This window comes from Solanum stenotomum, chromosome 9 (genome assembly GCF_019186545.1).
Source record: "Solanum stenotomum isolate F172 chromosome 9, ASM1918654v1, whole genome shotgun sequence".
In the NCBI taxonomy this organism is placed as follows: Eukaryota; Viridiplantae; Streptophyta; class Magnoliopsida; order Solanales; family Solanaceae; genus Solanum; species Solanum stenotomum.
Genome location: NC_064290.1, coordinates 20642852 through 20659467, shown reverse-complemented (window position 1 = coordinate 20659467; position 16616 = coordinate 20642852). Strand labels below are relative to the sequence as shown.

Here is a 16616-nt window from a genome sequence, read left to right as displayed (position 1 = left end):
TTATGACCTTGTGATTTCGGGTGTCTTTCATTGTAAACATATTTATCACTTTCATCATTCTTAAATCCATTTGCCAACATGGTTTGGTCAAATTTCACATATCATTGTTTGGGTGCTTGTTTTCAGTTCATATAGTGACTTAACAAATTCACACACTTTCTTTTCTTTACCAGGTACCACAAAACCCTCAGGTTGTTCCATGTAAATTTCTTCCTCGGATTCTCCATAAGAGAAAGTTATTTTCACATTCATTTGATGAATTTGGAGGTCATATACCACATCTAATTCAATTAAAATCCGAATTAATGTAATTCTAGTTACTGGCGAGTATGTGTCTGAAATATCAAGATCAATCAACTTCCAATCTGGCTGCTTAATACTAAATTAATCTCACTATAGATACCATCTTTCAAAAAGGATGATTCCACAAAAGATATAGTAAAATGTTAAAAAATCATATCCGAAGAAAGTAGATGTCCTTTGACATTTACCATGCCTCTGAATCTATTTATTTAATAAATTGTCCTTTGATTCTTTCCAATGTGTTTTAGACCCTTTACTAGACAACTCAAATCTAATTTTATACTCCACATTCTTAGGTCTTATTTTGATCCTTTTGGGGATAGGAACTTGGACTTTGGCTTGACACCTCTACTCTTTGAAATATTTCTATTTGGATTTCCTTCCTTTCAATGTCTTATATGGAATAGATTGTATCCTGAAAAAACAAAAATTTTATTGCTTTCTTTTTTAACAAACAAAACTTTTTTTTCCCTTTTGTTGTAAGGATAGCTTCTCCATACATGTTTTGTGGTAAACCTGAACTTATAAGTAATGTGTCCATCATTTAATTCAAAGTTCTTTTTTTTTTCATTCTACAATTCCATTAGATTGAGGTAAGTAGGGGGCACTAGTTTGGTGAATGATTCCACTTTCTGAAAAGGGAGATTTATACTCTCCATCCCTATCACTTCTTATATTTTTCTCAACTGATTTTCAACTTCAGTTTATATTTTCTAGACGCTTTTTTTTCATCCTTACCATTCAGCAAATAAACATAATTTTATAGTGCAATTGTCAATAAAATATGAGATATTTTTTCCACCGCGAGATGGTGTTTACTTCATATCACAAATGTCAGTGTAGATCAACTCTAAGGGATTAGAATTCCTTTAAACATAATTATAAGAATGCTTAGCATACTTATATTCAACACCAACTTGACATTTTAATCTATTGCACTCAAAGTTAGACAAAACTTCTAAGTTAATCAGTTTTCCTTACAAGATTTTGTAATTGTTGTATCCCAAGTGTTCATGTCACAAACAATTTGAAAAAAGCAAGTAAGTACTAACAAAAATGTTCAGATTGTAAAGCCCTCCGTGAGGTAACCTTTTCTCAAAAATATTTTGTTCCTACTTAATACAATTGTTTATGATACAACTATTGTTCAGCAGCTTGCCAAATGTCCTTTTCAGAAGGACCTTTCCATAACCTTCAATTTGGCTTTTATAGAATTTAACCATGAACATAGTCTTATCGGGACCAACAAGAGCAAATGAACCAAATGCTTCTTTTATATCACAAACATGACAAATGACTTTTAACCATTATTCATGTCTATACTAATAGTTGTTTTCTTTTATGAAAAGGTGTTTGAACTAGTATATATATAATTTGGTAGTTTCATACTAGTCTTATCATATACTAGTAAAAGAGGAACTTAACGACCACATTATCAAATATACTCCAAAGAATTTTGTGGGTCTAACATAATATAAACATGTCATTGAAGTTCATATCTTGTGCTCCAAATTTAAGTTAGACACTTAGCCTAGTTTTATCATTTTTTTTAAGCACAGAACCCCACATTTAAAATATGATCTCAAAATTATTTCTCAAGTATTTGAAAAATATTTTTCCACATATTTTTTCCCATACTATCAAAATGTCATTGGCAACATGAAACCTCTTTTGGAAATATTACCCTACAAAAGAATTATGGTGCTTCAATTCCCTTTGACAATCTTTACACAATATCAAAGTTCATTCCATAGAGGCAACCTCTTTTGGAAGTAGTGCATTAATCTTCTACTTCCATGATTTGTTTCCCTCAATCAATATAATAAAAGCAAGCACAATAGTAGAATAATTTCCTTAAGATTGTTTTTCATCATGTATTTCTAAGATACTCAGAACAAAAACTTTAGAGAACCTGGTAAGAAACGACAAAGTTTAAAGAGTATTTTGACGACTAGAAAATTAAAACAGTAGAGAAGATATATTAGAAAAAATACGAAACAATATATAAAATAATGTATCGATACCTATATCCACGGTGTCAGTGAACCACTCAACAACAGTAAAGTATATAAAGAATACTAGATTCATTAGTAGAAAAAGAAGTCCAGAATTTTGGTTCTCTCAAAATTGAAACTAAAGCTAAAAGCAAACGAAGATAATCATGTCACTCATCCTCGAAGAATGACGACTCATCACTGATGCTGCTGAACTGAAGATCGAGAATCAATATCTGGAAGCTGAGGACCTGAACCTACATCACGAGAAGATGTAGCGTAGAGTATGCATCAATACTTGACAGGTATTGAGCATGCAAGATATAATAAAGATGAACAATAACATAACTGAACCAAAATATATATCTGAGCAATGATAAGATATAAGCATGATAATATACCGAGAACACTAAACATGAACTAACTGGATAAAATGATCAAGTTTATAACATGTTGAGACTGAAATCTAACTGTAACTGATAACATGGTCAATGCAATAGAATCTGACTGAACTGTGGGAGCTACTAATAGCCCACATGAAACCACATGAGCTAAATATGGAGTACGTTGTGTAAGCCCCATCGAGAGGACCCAATATACCCTTCCAGAGGTATAGAGGCATGACTGACGTGATCACTAAGTATAATTTCCATAGAGGGGACTTATCTATGGGGCACGTAGTTCTTGGACCATGAGGGTGACTGACCCTAGTCTACTCGGTATTAAGCAACTCCTAATTGATTATTTAATTAACAATTTATGACTAGTTTTTTTGTAATACTGGATAGCTTAAAATACTGACATGGAAATTGAGAATGCAACATTAATATACTGATAATGAAACATTCAAAAATGAGGAATTTATGTATATATCTGAAATAACTGACCTAGCATGTGTAATTCATGAACTAAAAGAACTACATAGTTAGGATTCTGAATTTATGAAAGAATCTACACAAAACAATACTAAATTCATGACAATTTGATTTGGATCATTCTAACAGCTAAACCCAACAATATCTAACATTCAAGAAACCCTAGGTCTAGATAATATTAAGGAAATCAAGAATCTGATGGAAAATAAGGGATCTAATGGGTGAAAGGAACCCACTAGTGAAATTCCACATACCTGGTGACAAATTCCATGGAGAAATCTTTCGATTTTGGGCTGGAACTGAATGAAACCTCGTTGCGTTCTTGGAAAGCTTTGGCCAACTCTTTCTCTTCTTCAAAAAATCTTTGGCTTCCTTTGACAACATCGAATTGTGAAACTTTGGTTTCTCAAACTTGATTTTCTGCAACACATGATCATCATCTCCATCTCATAGAGGTTTCCCCATAATCAGCTCATAGATAGTGCAACCAATAGCCCAAATATCAACATGTGGGCCATATTCATAGTTGTTGCGCACTAATTCAGGTGACATATACATTTTTGTTTCCCTAATCATCCATTACCATTTTTCTTTCATGGCCTGTTCAAAAGTCATGGAGAGCCTGAAATCAGCAATCTTGGCATTTCCATCGGTGCCCACAAAGAGAATATTGTCAGGCTTGATGTCGCAATGAATAATTCAATTGGTGTAGATGCAACTGAGGCGTCAAAGTACATTATTTGTGTATTTTTTAACCTCAAACTCCAGCAGTGAATTGCAATTTAGAAGACCATTGGCCACGCTTCATCCTGATGCATACTCGAGCAATAAGTTGTAAAAGGTAAAATCATCTTTGAAGTGGAGATTAGATCTGAAACAACAAATAATGCTAGGAGAGTGTTTGAACATATTGAGAAATTCATGTTCTTCTTTCAACGATTGAGAAGCACTGAAGTTGCAAGACTTTATCACAATGAGAGAGGGAAGAGTAACTCCTTGAAATAGTGAGTTGGACGTAGAAGCTGATCAGAAGACACTGAAATATCTTTGACCAAGAGTTGTACCTCTCTCCCACAATAATTTCACCATTGAAAATTGCAATGCGTTGTTAGTATAGTATATTGTACATACTAATGAGAGCACATTATTTATTCCAATTTTAATTTGGATTAAACCTTTGTTTTCCCATTTCCTTTCCGATACGAAAATGGATCCTCACAGTTTCTTAAAAGATGAAAATCCTCACACCTCCATGTCTAATAGTTTCAAAATTTAACTATAGGTCTGTTTCCTTCTACACTAGTCTTCTCATGTGTTTTCCTATTCCTTTAGTGATTAAGTTAATTCAACTTCATTTTTTTATTTTCCTAAATAAATTTCTTAAAAAAGATGTGTGTGAAATAATCTATTAATCAAATTAAAGAAAATAATTTAAGGGCAGGAAATAATACATAACAACCATCCAAACATAGTGTAAATTGCTAGTTAAAACCTCTGTAATCTTCAATTTTAACCCCAACAAATTATTTTGAGACATCTAAGGAGGATAAAGACATAACAACCATCTCAAAGGCTTCAAGAACTACATTATTTGAGTATGAGTAGTGAATGGAAGAGCACTTCTAAAGTCTCCAATGCTCCAAAGAAGATATAGGTGCACAATGTAAGAGTGAAAAATTGAGTAAAATCTTCAAATGGTCGCTCAAGTTAAACAAAATTATATAGCAAAGTTATTTTGCTTTGTTTCATATCAATAAAATTACTGAACTTGCGTGTTATAGGTAAAAAAATCACTAATAGCGTCGTACATCTAACTATGACTCGCCGAAAATTCTTGTAGGCATTTGAAATTCCCCAGATAAACGTAACTTATGTATCGTTGATAAATAGAGGAGTGTTATCAGAAAGACAAAAAGGAAATATTCTTCTAGACTATTGCAGTATTTATTTGTATATTTCAAAACAAAATGCCCCTTCCACATTTTATAGCAAAAAATATTTCGATGGCTGAAAAGGTTTACTGTTTCTTTATTGCAAGTAGTAATGCAGCAAAAATATTATTGTCAATTGCTAAAAGGGCCCCTAAATGCATTAGATATGATGTGCAAAGTTGACCCACGTGATTAAATGAAAATAATCTCCTTTTTTATTAATACAACTTGAGCATGTATGATCAGAGGTGGTCATAAGATCAGCCCATACAATATAATTTTGTTAATAGAAGTGATATTATATACATATATATATATATATATATATAAAATGATGCATATATACTTTTGACATTTAATAAATAATGCATATTTATTATATTTTAACTTCAAAATTATTATATGGCTTTAAGGAATTACCCAAACCATTTTTATAGGGAAAATTGTATTTAAGTAGCAAACATTGAAATCAGATTAAATGATATAGCGATTGTTTCATTTAGATCTAATTCGCAACAAATGTTTCGTCTTTCTTGCCATTCGGCTGAGACTTGTATATTTTATGCATATACAATTGACATGCCTAACACAAGGAACATATACATATACAAATAACAGCTAATTAAAATTTTTGTGTATATATATATATATATATATATATATGTATACACACGCACAATTGACAAGCCTAACATAAAGAACATATACATATACAAACACAATTTTCATAGACATAGAGGAATAACGACCAATTTATGCAAACCATCGCGATTTATACAAATCAGATGTTTTATAGAAAACATAATATGGCAATGGAGCACAAATAAAATATATAGAGCACTAATATAATTATTATATTTGCTATTCCTAAAATTTACTCTTTTTATACCCTTTCGGATCCGAAACAAAAAAATAAAGACCCGATCCAAACCGACTGAGTAGAAGACGGATTGTATTTAAAGTGGATGTGGTAATTTTTAAAGCCATGCGATATTTTTATAGTTAAAAATCAGTTTTAGAATATATTTTTAATTCAGTAGGTATAGGTCTATTAATGGAAAAAGTAACTATGCATCATTTGTGAAACAACAGTGATATAAACATAAACTACTTTCTTAACGAGAAGCGTATATACTCTTAATCACAAAATTGAGTGGTATATTTACTTCGCTCAAATTCAAGATTCTAATGGGTGCAACTTTTAATTGAAGTGTCAAAACAAATAGAGAGAAACAAAATGTGATCATATAGAAGATTGTATTTAAATTTGGGATATTGATGTGGACCGAAAAAATGAGTTGAGAGAACTAAAAGCGAAACAAAATGTGATCATACAATTACATACTAAACAAAATTCCAATGGAACAAATTGATCAATAATCCAACCTTTAGAACTAAAATTGTAAAACCAATTGTGGAATATTTTCTTAACTCACTTTCAGGGTAAATAAATTCAAAGACAAAAAAACACCTAACCAAAAGAAGTTGAAGAAAATCTTATTCTTTGCTCATTTTCACCATTTAGAGCATGACATCCAAACTTTGATTTGTTTTGGCAATTAAGTAGAGATCTTTCTCTTTTTATGCACTTAATCCTTTTTTCACTCATATACAAATCTTTGGGAGTACTTGTTCCACATGGAAGTCCCCAGTTAAAGTGGTACAAAAGCCGAGCTAGAGGATTTTTAACATTAGCTAAACCAAACTGCATTCCTGGACAAATCCTTTTTCATACACAAAACGGGAGATACTCATAGTTATTTCCCAGATATTCAATAGGAGAATTTTCAAATCTCACTGATAGGAAATTCTCGGGATCCTCCCAAACTTCGAGATATCTTCTCATTGCCCATATATTGACTAGTATTGTGGCTTTAGCAACTATTGTACATCCATCAATGTGTCACGCCCAGAGGCTACCACCTGGATGTTAACATGGGACCTAGGATCACGAGTTTCCCCAAGCTAACCCTGCTTGCATATCATAAGCATACTTCAAGATTTTTTGAATAATAGACATACTGTGCGGAAGCTTAAAACATACCATAAAATGAAATGATGGGGGATACCCATTCTAAGTCTGTATATATAAAACTGAGTTTAATGACAACTGAAAGATCAAGCTCAACTAAAAACTAAATCTAAACTTTGTCTGAATAAAAGCCTCTACTGATTAGAGATGTTGGGACATGCCCTAGCTAACTCTAACAAAACTGAAACTAAAATGAAACGACTGAATAAAAGACATGCCAATCATCCTCGAAGAATGAGGGCTCACCACTGATGTTGCTGAACTGGAGATCGGGAACCGATCTTTACGTGATCTGAATGCTGAGGACCTGAACCTACATCATAAAAAGATGTAGCGCAGAGTAGGCCTCAGTACTTGAAAGGTACTGAGCATGCAGGATAGGATAAAGCTGAACAAAATATATAATTGAACATAGAATATTGATCAATGATACAAGAAGAACATGAAGAATATACTAAACATATTGAACATGAACTAAACTGAATGCAATGACCAAGTTCATAACTTACTGAAACTGAATACTAAACATATAAATGGTAACCTGGTCAATGCACTAGAATCTGGCTGTGGGAGCTGCTGTTAACTGACATAAAACCACGAGAGATATCTGTGGTGTCCGATGTATCGCCCCATCGAGAGGATCAAATTTACCTTGCCAAGGGTATAAAGGCATGACTGGCATGATCACTAAATATGTTGCCCACAGAGGAGACTTATCATATGGGGGCACGTAGTTCTGGGACTAAGAGGGTGATTGGCCCTTAGTCCACTCGGTATTAAGCCTACTCCCAACTAATTATATAAATAACACATTATGATTCAGTTTTTGTAACACTGAATAGCTCAATATACTGACATGCTAATTGAAAATACAACATTAATATATTGATATTGAAACATTCTTAACTAAGGCATGTATATCTAAATAAACTAACCTAGCAAGTGTAATTCATGAACTAAACAAATCTACACAACTAGGGTTCTGAGTTTCAAACAAGAACTAAGAAACAATTCCACGAAAATAAAATAATCTGATTTGGATTAGTCTAACAAGTGAATCACAGCATAAATTCTGAACTTCTAGAAACTCTAGGTCTAACATGTAATAGAGAATAAGGAATCTAACTGAATTCTAGGGACCTAATAGTTGAAAGGAACCCACTAGTGAAATTCCACATACCTGTGGATGTAATTCACGAAGAAATCTTTTGATTTTGGGGCTGGAACTGAAGAAAACTTGTTGCGTTCTTGGAGAGGGCTTGGTCGACTCTTTCTCCTTCTTTTCGTTCAACTTGATGAATTTTTGGAGAATGAGTTGACTAGGTTTAACACCCCAGAAAAAATTACAAACTAGGACTCGAACCATTCCTTGTAGTGAGCGAGATTTTACCAAGGAATTAAAAATTTCTTAAGTGTTAAGGTCACTAGAACTATGACCTTGAGTTCCAAAAAGAACTAAATTGGAAATAGCAAAATCTAAAAATTTGAAAATTATGTTTAAGTTATGAGTTTTGGGTCAACTTCAAATGACCATAATTTTTGGTATAGGATTATTTAGGTGTTCAATGATATGTAAAATTAAAGGTCTTTGAATTATCTTTCTAACTCCACCCAGTTTGCTAAGTTTTAAAGTCGGATGAGTGAGATATGCCCTTTTGAAGTCAGGTTGTCCAGTTAAGGAAAGTTACCCGAAAATAGTGAGGGGTATTTTGGTCTTTTCCTTACCAAATCAGATGTAATTATTTTTCAGTAAAGTTTTAAGGGTATAATCCTATTAGGTTCAATTTTGTAATCGTAATATTTACCTAAGTTTTTAGTTGAGAGTTCAAGAAGAGAAAAGAGGAAAGGATCAAGGCGTTCGTCGAGGTTCTTGAGTTTTGTTGCAGATTTTTGCTATGGGTTTGATCACTAAGAGGTATGTAAACTTCCATAGTATTGGGTTTGTTCACCAACACTTCAATCATGAGTTTCTTTTGCGAATCTATCTATAAATATTGAGCAATTTAATTTCTTGATGAGTTCTTCATAAATGTTCTTCAAGTTTCCTTATCGATTAAGTTTTGATGTAAGATTCTACTTGGGTAAAATTCAAATGACCATATCTCCTATAATATAAAGAGTTATGTGACTCATAATTAATTAAATTAAAGGTATTTGAATATACTTTTCAACGCCACCAATTTCGTGTCAATCTAATTTCTTAGTAAAAAGTTATGAGTATTTTAGTAACCTATATAGTTCTTTAATGACTTTAGCCGACGGGAAAACATTAAAAAGGGTTGATTTTGTTTTTTTTACCTACAAGAAAACCCTAAACGAATTTCTTGACTAATAAAAGACTCAAAACAATCAGATTTTCATCTTTTAATCCATCATTTTCTTCTCTCTCAAACCCTAAGGAAAAATCAAAGTAGAAGACTTCATTCAAGATTCTTTCAATCTTTTTCAAGATTCTTCTTCAAGGTAAGTTTTTCTCCAAGAATTCCCTTTTTTCAACTCAAAATCCTCAATACAATTATGAATCACTAATGAGAATCATAATTCTTGGTCATAGAGATTTCAAAAACTAATTCAAGAATCTCAAGAAAGGTTTTCAATAACCATAGATAGAACTCAATACTTGGAACTCAAGAACTACAATGATGTTACTCATTTCAAGAATGCTCGAATTAGAGGGTTAATGCAAAATTATGGGCATGAACTACTCAACTTAAGGACTCAATGATACCTCCCATCTCAAGACTGCTCGACTCATAGGGTTCATACGAAATTATGGGAATGAACTACTCAACTCAAGGACCTTCATGGGTAACATGTATTAGCCCCATGATTAGGAATATAATTCCAAAATGATTAGGAAATCAATACTCAAGATTTAGAACCTAAAGATACTACTCCTTTCATAGATACTCAACTGATGGAGTTCATGCAGAATTTATGGGCATTAACGACTCGACTCATGGGTCTAAATAACAATATGGAACTTAGGTATACGACTTTTCTCATTCTTATAATTACTTCCTCAAAACATAGCTCAAATCGACAGTTGATCTCAAAGGATTCACAATAGAACTCAAAGACTTTCTTGAACCCTACTCCTAACACTTTCTTGAATTTGAATTATGAATTCAAGAGTTATGATTCATGATACGAAGGATCTCAATAACAATATAACAATTTGATAACTAGGAATAGAACTTTTAAAAGAAACATGAACTCAAGAACTCAAAATTCAACTTATCTGAGGAAAACTCAAATCTAGGGAAAGTATCGTATATTACTCTTTTACTAATCTGAAAGTAGATGTAGGGCGTGAGAACGAACTAGTTCAACACTATGATAGTTTTACATACATGAAAGAACAAAGTTCTTGAACAATCTTTAAGAAGAACTTGATTAAAAGCCTTGAAACTCTAGCTTGAAGGTAAACTATGAAGAAAACCTTTCTTGAGATTCTTTAATTAGTTTCTTGAATTCTCTATGGCCAAGAATTATGATTTTCATTACTGATTCATAATTGTATGGAGGATTTTTGAGTTGAAAAAAAGGGAATTCTTGGAGAAAGATTTACCTTGAAGCAGAATCTTGAAAAATATTGAAAGAATCTTGAATGGAGTCTCCTACTTTGATCTTTCCTTAGGGTTTTACCCTAGGGTTTGAGAGAGAAGAGAATGATGGATTCAAAGATGAAAATCTGATTGTTTTGGGCCTTTTATTAGTCAACAAATTCGTTTAGGGTTTTCTTGGAGTTTAAAAAACAAAAAAAACCCTTTTTAATGTTTTCCCGTGGGCTAAATTTGTAACAGCACTGTATAGTTTACTAAAATAGTCAAAATGTTTTACTCAAAAATTGGATTGACGTGAAATTGGTGGCGTTGAAAAGTAGATTCAAATACCTTTAATTTAATAGGTTATGGATCATGTGACTCTTTATATTTTATGAGATATGGTCATTTGAAGTTGACCCAAGTAAAATCTTACATCTAAACTTAATCGATAAGGAAACTTCAAGAACACCTATCAAGAACTCATAAAGAAATTAAATTGCTCAATATTTATGGATAGATTTGTAAAATAAACTCATGATTGGCATGTGGGTGAACAAACCCAATACTATGGAAGCTCACATACATCCTAGGGATCAAACTCATGGCGAAAATCCGCAACAAAACTCAAGAACCTCAACGAACGTCTTGATCCTTTCCTCTTTTCTCCTCTTTTCTCTTCTTGAGCTCTCAAATAAAACCCTAGGTGTATATTAGGATTATAAAACTGAACCGAATAGGCTTAGACCCTTAAAACCTTACTAAAAATGAATTAAATCAGATTTGATAAGGAAAAGACCAAAATACCCCGCACTATTTTCGGGTAACTTTCCTTAACTGGAAAACCTGATTTCAAAAGGGCATATCTCACTCATCCAACCTCAAAACTTAGCAAACTTGATGGAATTGGAAAGATAATTCAAAGACCTTTTCATTTTCCATCTCATGGAACACCTAATTCATTCTGTATTGAGAGTTATGGTCTTTTGAAATTGACCCAAAACTCATAACTTAAGCATATCTTGCAAAATTTCATATTTTTCTATTTCCAATTTAGTTCTTTTTGGAACTCAAGGTTCTACATCTAGTGACTTGAATACTTGAGAATTTTTTAATTCCTTGGTAAAATCTCACTAACTACGAAGAACGGTTCAAGTCTTTTTTCAAAACAATTCTAGGGTGTTACAATTCCCCCTTAGGGATCATTCGTCCTGAAATGACGACTGAATTAGGTATTGAACGGGTTACTCTTACAATATTCAAGCTTAGTAATCTAACAACTCCATGGACTCCTACTAACCAGCTCCTTAGGATATTCTCAACACTAGACTTGATTTCTCATCTTATCATCTACCACTTAGGTCTAAAGCTAACACTTGAAAGATATGGACCTATTTCACATTGACAACTCAATTAGGTTATCTAGGAACACATAGAAAATTATAACTTAATTAGAACCTCATCTGGTAACATACCATCTTGGCACACCTCTTAATTCTCTGGTTAGTCTTATGACTTAGCCACACTTCACTGCCCTTATCTAAACGTTAGGGCCTCTCACTTGTACCACTCATAATTATTGCAGCTTATCACCTCAATTCCTCACCTACTCTATGTTAAGTCTTCTAAATCAAATATCTAGACTAACATCATCACCCTCATGTTGCCATTCTTTTTATCATGACACTCATCTTAAATTCAATCTTAGTGTTTATTACTAAACCCAAATATCAATATGATTGCTTGCCTACTATACAAACTCACCACTACTATGCGCAAATTTTAGAAACACTCGTCCACTGGAAAAATTAGTTAATCCTTACCTCTTAGTTTTCATACTTAGTGTCACACCCCAAGCCTACACCATGGATGGGACAGGCACTCGAGAACCATTGTTGGCCTCAAGAAAACCCTTGGATTCAATGCATCTCTACTCAAGTATTTAATAAAATACTTAGAACGTTAAAAGGTCAAACATTCAACTTGGCCAAAGTGGCCACTCAAGTCTTAACATATGAAATAATAATGTAAAGACAACTTACTATTACCCATCTATGAAGCCTCTAAAATAAATAGGGATGTCGAAACAGGGCCTCGATCATCCTAACAACCGAAAACTAGAAAGCAATGTAAAAAGGAGCCCTCCGGAATGCAAGGAGGCTCACCAACTGACTCTGAGTGCTCAACCTGATCAACAAGGCGCTGGATGTTGATCCTAGTTACCTTTGTTTGCATCATTAGATGATGCAGGCCAACTGGCATTAGTTCATTGAATGTACGAGTATGCGAGTGGAATGCTAAACATAATATAAACTTGAAAAGAGTCTAAAAGAAACACTTACCTTGGCTTTATTCAACTCATGAATAACTCAACTCAATATAAAGCAATAAAACACATTCAATATACAGAAAGCTTTTAAAACACTAGAAAGTAACTTAGTTTGTTAAAGAAATGCAATAACAAACTCAATTGTACTCGTATGACAAAGTAATATAGTTTATGTGGGGGATTCTCTAACCGACAACCACCACTATGAGCCTAAGTTGCTATACAACGCCTTGCCCACGTTGCCAAAACTGACCTATACTTTGCCGTCATATAGAACACCTTAACTAAGTGGATCTACTATTCTATGCTAAAAAGCACTTAAGGAGTCATCTACAAAGTATAATCCTTTACTACCTATGATGGCTACATGGTTTATGGAGACTTGAGTTAATATGAACTCGCATCCCCATGTCGGTGCTCAATACTACTTCCAAAAATATACTTAGCTCATGTGTTTCTAAAAACAAAACTCTTTCTTTAATTTGAGATAATTACTCAAAACTTAGCTTAAAAACTCTCTTGGAAATTTGTGCTTCCCTTTCTTGTTCAAATGTGAAAACATTTTAAACTCCTAGGAATACTTAGTTCCCGTATAATATTTGAAGAAATGAACTCAACTTTTTACTCTTTGCTTAACTTAAAAGTTAAGTCTTAAAACAAAGTTAAAACATTTGTGAAAAACTTTTGAAAAGTTTATGAACTCCTCTTGACTTGATTCTTAACTTCTAGACTTGACTTTTAACTTTCCTTGAATTGAATTATGGATTCAACGTTAATGATATCATGTTTATGAATAATTTCATAATGTTTAGATGTACCTAAGAGTGTTTGAATCAACTAGAAAACATAGGTACATTGCTAAGAAACTAGTAGGGAAAGTTGGGGAAGAAATGGGAAGAACTGGCGTCCCTGGCGCTCTGAGAGGAGCAGGGCGCCAAAGGGCAAACCTCAAAGTCTGACCTGGGGGGTGCTGACATGGCGCGGTGCCCCAAGGGTCAAACTTCAGACCCCTCTTTGAGGCGCGCTGGCAGGCGCGACCCCCCACCCCATTCCCCAAGTGTTTGACGATTTTTCTTGCTCGTTTTTCAACTCTAAACCCTCTAAACTCAATTGGTTCTTTCCCCAAACACTCAGAATCGACTAAACCCTCAATACATGTAAGATTCAACTCAAATTCACACCTAAATACATGAATCAATCTCAAGAAACTTCAACAACAAGAACTCACAAGCTTTCAAACGAATTTCATCAAGAACTCATTGGATTTACTTTCAAATCAATAAACTTTGTTGAATTGGATCATGATTGGCACATGGGTGAACTAACACAACGCTATGTGATCTCACATACCTCGTATAGATTAACCCTTGGCGAAATCCACACAAAAATCTCCCAGAACGATGATCTTGGCTCTTTTCTCCTTTCTTCTCCTCCTGCGTTCTTTCTCCAAAAACCCTAACTCTATTTTTCAAAAGCGTGAACTGAATCCTATCAATTTAGACCTTAGAATAATTACCAAAAATGATTTAATTATGTTGGGTATGGAAAAGACGAAACTACCCTTCCAAAATATGGATTGGACTTTCCTTATTTGAACAACCCAACTTCCAATGGGAATATCTCACTTATACGAACTTGGAATCGCGTAAGCTCTATGGCATTAGAAAGATTATTCCAAGATATTTCCTACGATATCTGGAAACACACCTAAATCATCCTGATCTAGGAGTTATGGTCGTTTGAAGTTGACTAAAAACTCAATTCAACATACTACACAAATTTTCCAGATTTCAATTCTTTCCAAAAATGACTATTTCCAAATTCTTAACTTCTTCCTAGTTCTTTCAATTAGCGAGAATGTACAATATCTCCCCCTTGGGAACATTCGGCCATGAATGAGATTACTCTTACTAAGCTAAGGGTGTAACATCAAAATTTCAGCTCAAACACCCAACAAGCAATGCAAATACAACATGCAAATCATAAATTAAAGAGTACTAAGAAGAGGACTAGTACCTTGGTCTGGAACTTCTCCGGTTTCAAAGAGATGCGGATATCTCCTCTTCATATCTTCCTCATCTTCCTAAGTAGCTTCCTCAACAAATTGGTTCCTCCAAAGAATTTCGACTGATGCTACCTCCTTTGTCCTCAACTTGCGAACTTGGCGATCTAAAATCTGAATCAGAACCTCTTCATAAGATAAGCTATCCTTGATCCCAATATCTTTTGTTGGTATGATCAATGAAGGATCGCCCATGAACTTCTTCAACATAAAGATGTGAAATACCAGATGAACCGCAGCTAACTCTTGTGGTAGCTCCAACTAAGAAGCTACTTAGCCAATCCTCTTGGAAATTCTATAAGGGTTAACATACCGGGGACTAAGCTTCCCCTTCTAACCAAACCTTATAACACCCTTCATGGGTGAAACTTTCAAGTATACTGAATCATCTACTTCAAACTCTAACTCCCTTTTCCTAACATAAGTGTAGGATTTCTAACGACTCTGTGCTGTCTTCAACCTCTCTTGAATAACTTTCACCTTCTCCATATCTTGATGAACTAAATCTGGTCCTATCAACCCAGCTTCACCAACTTCAAACCACCCAATAGGAGATCTGCACCTTCTCCCATAAAGAGCTTCATAAGAAGCCATTTGGATGCTAGAGTGGTAACTATTGTTGTAAGAAAATTCGATAAGAGGTAGGTGATCATCTCAATTACCTTTGAAGTCTATCATACAAGCCCTCAACATATCCTCTAAGGTCTGAATAGTGCGCTCTGCTTGTCCATCTATCTGAGGATGAAAGGCAGTACTTAAGTTCACCTTTGAACCCAATACTTTTTGGAATAACTTCCAAAATCGTGCAGTAAATTGTGCACCTCTGTTTGAAATAATGGAGACTGAAACTCCATGATGTCTTATTAGTTCTTGAATATACAACTTAACATAATCCTCTGTTATGTGGGTAGTCTTTACTAGCACAAAGTTGGATGATTTTGTCATTCTATCAACAATCGCCCATATCGAATCATGCTTCCTCCGAGACCTTGGCAAACCCGTGATAAAGTCTATATTGATCATCTCCCACTTCCATTCCGGAAGTTCTATATTTTGTGCCATACCACCGGGCCTTTGGTGCTCTACTTTAACTTGTTGGAAATTTGGACACTTAACAACAAACTCTGTAATGCCCTTCTTCAAACTACTCCACCAATAGACTTCTCTCAAATCGTGATACATCTTTGTGGAACCATGATGAATGGAATATCTAGAGCTATGCCATAATCATGTCTTGGAGTTCATCCACCCTTGGTACACACAAGCTACCTTGATACTTCAATACACCATATCCCCCTTGTTGAAAAGCCATAACTTTCTGCTTATGAACATTTGCCTTCAATTCAAGAAAAATAGGATCTTGGTCCTACTTCTCTTTTACTTCTAACACTAATGATGATTCAGCCCTATTCATCACCACTACTCCTCCTTCTTTGGAATCCATTAGGTGGACTCCCAAGCGTACAAGCCTATGTATATCTTTCGCTAACTCTCTCTTTTCTTCCTCAACATGGGCAGTACTACCCATGGACAACCTGCTTAAAG

General features: G+C 34.0%; 1 protein-coding gene and 1 pseudogene across 1 annotated transcript in view; one reads left to right on the top strand and one right to left on the bottom strand.

Moving 5' to 3' along the window:
• LOC125876682 (WD-40 repeat-containing protein MSI4-like) overlaps positions 1-16616 on the top strand; it is a 1104907-nt gene that overhangs the window by 653074 nt on the left and 435217 nt on the right. The window lies entirely within an intron of this gene.
• Positions 2496-4261, bottom strand: LOC125877357 (mitogen-activated protein kinase kinase kinase 20-like; annotated as a pseudogene).